Source organism: Symphalangus syndactylus, chromosome X, assembly GCF_028878055.3.
Source record: "Symphalangus syndactylus isolate Jambi chromosome X, NHGRI_mSymSyn1-v2.1_pri, whole genome shotgun sequence".
NCBI classification, from domain to species: Eukaryota; Metazoa; Chordata; class Mammalia; order Primates; family Hylobatidae; genus Symphalangus; species Symphalangus syndactylus.
The window spans coordinates 136,964,007-136,970,006 of NC_072447.2; positions in this window are offsets into that span (position 1 = coordinate 136,964,007).

The window sequence follows — 6,000 nt, forward strand, 5'->3', positions numbered from 1 at the left end:
GGCCAGGGGGCGGTGGCGGTTGTGCGGCCGGTAGCCGGCGGGGTGCGGGGGCGCGGCGTGGAGCGCGGCGGGGGCCACTGGGGCACCGCGGCGCGGGGACCGGGCGAAGGCAGTGCGAGAGGAGTGTGCGGAGCGCGCGTGGTGGCTCCCGGCAGCCGAGCCCAGCTGCCCGCTCGCCGCCGCTCTACACAAGGCGCTCTGGCATAACTACTGCAGAGGGGCTGCAGGCTCGAGCGCGCTGATTGGCTTCCCAGCAGCCGTCCGCTCTGACTGGCTCTGGGAGAAGTTCCCCAGCCTCACTCCTCCTTCCCGCCGTTCATTGGCCTACAGCCTGGAGGGCTTTTCCCTTTAGGATTTTTGCCTCCTTTTCATCCTTCCTGGGGGCAGGTGGGGGTCCCTGACTTAGGTACCCCTCCGCTTCGCCACAGGCCTTCTTTCAGCTTGTGCCAGCTCTTTCCTGGCCACCAGAGCCACACAAGGTATTCCTTCACACAAAATCCACCTCCTCATTCTACTCTCTGAGGAGCTTCCCGCGAACCGTTTTCCTAACGCAGCTCTGACCGGGTTCTCAAAGCCAACCTGCAAATAGTCACGTTCAGGGACAGCCAGGGACCGCTGGGCTTTTCACAGCCTGCCTTACCTTTGAATATTGTATCTTAAAAGTCTGAAAGCCCCTGTGGCTTGCTAGATTTGATTCAAAGCACCTGATTCTGGGGCATTAAAAGAAAATCTACTGCACGACAGTCCCAGGTGGCCCTTCAAGAGGCAAAGCCTAACTGGTTACAACGAAATAACCAGGGGCTTAAAGCCAGCCTAACTCATTAGAAAATCATTACACAGCAAATTTATTGAGCCAAAGCTAGCCTATTTCATAGATGGAGTAGAAGGCTATTTGAAAGGTATCCTACACCCAAATCCCACCTCTCCTGCTTAGATTTCACCATTAGAAATCCAGTTCTTTAGGCCAGGCGTGGTGGCTCACGCCTGTAATCCCAGCACTTTGGGAAGCTGAGGTGGGTGGATCATGAGGTCAGGCGTTCAAGACCAGCCTGGCCAAGAGGTGAAACCCCGTCTGTACTAAAAATACAAAAAATTAGCTGGGCGCGGTGGCAGGCGCCTGTAATCCCAGCTACTCGGGAGGCTGAGACAGGAGAATCGCTTGAACTCAGAGGGCAGAGGTTGCAGTGAGCTGAGATCGCACTACTGCACTCCAGGCTGGGCGACAGAGTGAGACTCTGTCTCAAAAAAAAAGAAATCCAGTTCTTTAAGAATGAAATATCTCTCCGAGGAAGAATGCATTTAGTCATTACCTATATGCTGCTAAGTAGGGATCTTTAGCGTGGATTCTTTTCATGATCCTCCACACCCTAGTCCAGTAGAGAACTCAGTAAGTATTTGTATGATGAAATTACTTAACACCTCAGCATGAATTAGTTTGTCATCTGATGGTTTTGTTTCCGACCTAGGTGAAAGTAGGTTTTGAGGGAGAACCTCAGCACCAGGAAATTATCTGGAGTGTGCAAGGTCCAGGGAGAGGAGGTTGTGTTCCAGGACCCATGGACTGAGAAGGGAGACAAAGAGAGAGGAAGGTCACGGGGGAAGTTCATTCATCCATTTATTCATTCGGTAACAAATATTTGAACTCCTACTGTGTTCCAGGCACTGTAGATTACAAACAGACAATGAGGATACAAAGATTGACCAACCCGTGGTACCTGACCTCAAAGAACTGCAAACGAATGGGGAAAACAACCAAGTTAACCCACTGTGTGAATGCTAAGATGAAGTTCTAAGGGGTGAGGGGGGGATCGGAGAAAGCGTGCCAGAGGAGATGATATCCTAAACTCAGACCAGTAGGAGTTTAGGTGAGACAAGCAGATGGGGAGAAGGGTGCTGAGGCAAAGAAAGCAGTGTAAACAAAGACACTGAGGGGAGAGGGCTTGGCATGGCCCAGTTGGAAGGTGGGAGGTGCAAGTAATGATTTCAGGTTGCGGAGTTGGAAGAGCTAAGGTGAGAGAGGTAAGCAAGGGCCAGATTATGCAGTCTTGAAGCCATGTGGAGGAGCCTGGGGAACCACTTAAGGAAATTTTCAGCACAGCGGGGAGCCATGATCGTATTTGCCTGATTAAAATATCTCTCCAGCAGCACTGTGGAGAATGGCTTGGAGAAGGAAAAAGAGTGGAAGCAAGGAGACCAGTTAAGAGGCTGTGAAAATAATCCAGACAAGAAATGATAAAGTCCTATAGCAGAGAAGATTTGGAAATGGAAGAAATTACTGGAGATATTTAGCATATAGAGTTAAAAGGGCATAGTGACCTAGTCGATATGGGGGATGGGAGAGAAGGAGTCAAGGACGGAGGGCTCATTCACTCTTTTTTCAACAAACATTTGAGTGCCGCCGATGTATCTGGCATTCTTCTCCTACTTCATAATTTTGCCTGGGGCTAGGCCTGCGCCTGCATTGAACATTTGACAAATGACATATCCACTTTAAAAGAAACACCAATTAAGAGCCATAATTTGGCTGGTGAGTTTGATATGTTCCACCTGTGGAGCCCTGTGACCAAAGGGCAGATTGGAAGGCAAGCATTGATTGAATTTCATGACCTTGCAGAGGAAGACATGACCTCCCATAAATTCATGATCTTCCAGAGCTCATGCAACTAACTACAAAGGCAACAGTTGTTTTCAACTACTGGGTATTGAGTACCTGGAAAAGGGGAAATGTGACTTATTTTTAATATATGCTTTTATATTTAATATACGCTTTTATATTTAATATACTTTGTATGAGCTAGGTCAGTGCTTCCCAAAGTGAAGCATGTGAATCCCTGGGTTCACTGAAGTGGACCAATGAAGTTTTTGCTTTTCATTTTAATAAATATTTATTTTAATGGTAGATTAGAAAAAATATATGTAACTAGTACATCCAACCCATGATTTTGTTAGGACAAAACTAAGTAGCTGGTGCCATGATACATTTATTTCAATAAAAATGTGAACCGGTTTGAAGAAAAATATTTAATAGTAATGGGAATATGAAGATATAACAATGTGTAGGGTGATATGTGAATGACTAGGATTTGGGCTGTCACAGGCAAGCTGGCCCTGAGGTTTTGGAAAATATTTCTTTGGCCTAAAAGCTCCTGCTGCCCCTCCAAGCAGATACTTCAGAGCTTTTAGCCAACCTAAGGTAGGAGTTAATAAAACTTGCTAGGTTTAAGGAGTGGTTCCATTTTTATAAGTGCCTCTCAAAGACTTTCTAACCTTCCAGTCCCTAAGCGATGACTCTAATAGCGGAATTTCAGGCACTGAAACTGACATCGAGGAAAGCTTGCAGGAAAGCTATGAGCAGCTGTCCACCCTGCCTACCCAGTAACTTGGAATTTTACTGATGAAAATCCAGTTCCTTAACCAAAGCATACAATCTGTTACATTACATACTATATACTGCCCAAATGGGCGACTGTGGATTAAGACTGGGTTTTCTTTTCGTCTTTTACATAAACAACTGTCTTAACTTTCAAGGCTCCCTTCCTTGTGTTAGAAGTAAGGCCAGTGATTCATCCTTACTCTTCAGCTAGTAGAGACAAAGAGAAAGAATCAGTCTAGAAACACAAAAGGATGTGCTGATTGAGCCAGTGTTCACTTTTGACAATTCATGATTCTGTGCTTTCAGGCCCGGTTGGAAGCATTTAGATAACACCATTGGGCCCCATCTTTCTCTTTGGACCCCAGAGGAAGGCTACCTAGCACAGCAGGCCCAGAAGAACTTTTCTTCACCTTTCACTCCTAGTCTCCAGTTTGAAAGAATTCGAGTATTCCCAGCTGTAGCCAGCAGCTATTATCTTGCTGTAGCTGGGAGGAGAGTCTGGTTCCATGGCTCCAAAAGCAGCATAAATCAAGTTTTCTGGGAGAGGGTTAAGAAAGGGTGTTCAACAGCTGCCGCCATGGGAGGAGCTCATACACAGCCGTGCACACGGCCACACACGCACACATTGTTTGTCTTGGGCCCAGTTTCCTTTGCCCCCCAGGTGATGTTCTCCTCTCCCCATATCCCTCAGGTACACAGTATCTTCTGCCCTGAACTCCACTCTCAAAACCTGCTTTCAGAAAAGAAACTTTAAAACTCATCCGTTTACAGTGTATATGGTTGATAGGTTATAATGGGGCTGCCCACCCAGGGGTACGAGTATTTTAACAGGATCAAAGCTTTAAACCAAAGGAACAGAGCTCTAAAAACTGTGGAATTCCAGGCATTCGTCAGTGGGAAGGGAGTGTTTAAACTGAGGGGCAATGAGGCCTTTTTTGGTGCACCTGAAATCACATCATGTAGACAGTTGCTTATATGTTAGACTGGTGCTGCTCACAGTCAACACCTCCCTGGCCACACCTCTGCACTCTATGGCACACAGCCACTTTGTCTCCCCTTCTCTTGCAGTGTATGACTCCTTTGTGGGGCAGAGGGGAGGGGAGCGCCAGGCACACTGATCCCAGTGCTCCCAAATGTATAAGCTATGATCAGAGAATGAATTATGGTCCTTTGGGAAAGAGTGTTCATTCATTCATCCCAGCCAGCAGGCCAGTGCAATGTAAATGGTAACTTTGTAAGTTGAAAGACTTAGAGCCATTTTGAAAATTGCATAATAATCCCAGGCAGAATTTGGCTCCGTGTATATGGAAAATTAATAGACTCGGCTGAGATGCTTGCATTGTGAGTTGTGGATGGATAGCCTGTCCTCAGACCAGGGACTATGCTTTGCCCTCACTAAATCCACAAAATATACTGAGCTTCTTGTAAGTCAGAGTCCAAGGCTTGAAAAAAAACTATTGAAAATTTTATTTGTAGCATCATGTTGCTTACCACACATAAAAAATTATTCTACTCTGTGTTTGTTTGTATAAGGGATATTGACCTAGATTTCTAACATATTTCTTCATACACCAGTCCATTGATTTTCTTTTTCACTGGGCAGATGCACCGTATGTAAATCTAACATTTTGTGTCTTTTGCATAGGATATTTGGTTTTCTTTCAAAATTTAACGGGTGTGTAGTTTGGTGATTGAGAGCACAGTAGCTTTAAATCCAAATGCGGGTGATGCCTGAGGCATGGCTTTATGTGCCACATGGCAATTCACACATATTTTGTTTTGCTTTGAATCATTTTGGACCAAAAAGCACAGTGGTTCAGGTAATGTAATATATCTGTTTTGATGTATGATGTGTAGAACCTCTAATAATTTCACTAAGTTTTTTTCTGGGTCTTTATGCTCTGGAGCCTGGGTCCCCAGTAAGCCAACTGGCATTCAACAGTTGACATCTCGTGTGTTTGCTTCTATTAAGGTCCTTTCCTATCACCAGAGCTCCCTGAATTTCGAGCAACCTATGATGGGAAATCAACAGCCACCATCACAGATAACAACTCATATTTTTGATAACTTCTCCCTTCCCCTTCCCAAACCCTATCCACACTCCTAAGTCTTGCAGAATTTCAAAAGTAGCATCTCATAAGAAAATGACATCCCCAGCACCGCCTGTTACTCTATAGCCACCATAAAGATTATCCCTTAGGAACTGCGTTAGGAACTGTGTTTTGTTTTGGTTTGGTTTGGTTTGTTTGTTTGTTTTGAGACAGAGTCTCGCTTTGTTGCCCAGGCTGGAGTACAGTGGCACAATCTCGGCTCACTGCTACCTCCGCCTCCCGGGTTCAAGTGATTCTCCTGCCTCAGCCTCTTCAGTAACTGGGATTACAGGCGTGCACCACCACGCCCGGCAAATGTTTGTATTTTTAGTACAGACGGGGTTTCACCATGTTGGTCAGGCTGGTCTCGAACTCCTGACCTTATGATCCACCCACTTCGGCCTCCCAAAGTGCTGGAATTACAGGCGTGAGCCACCGTGCCTGGCAAGAACTGTGTTCTTGAGAGGCAGTATGGTTGGGACCTGCAGTTAAAGAAGAAGGAGAGAGCAGGTTCAAGCCATTCCATACCCTACCAAC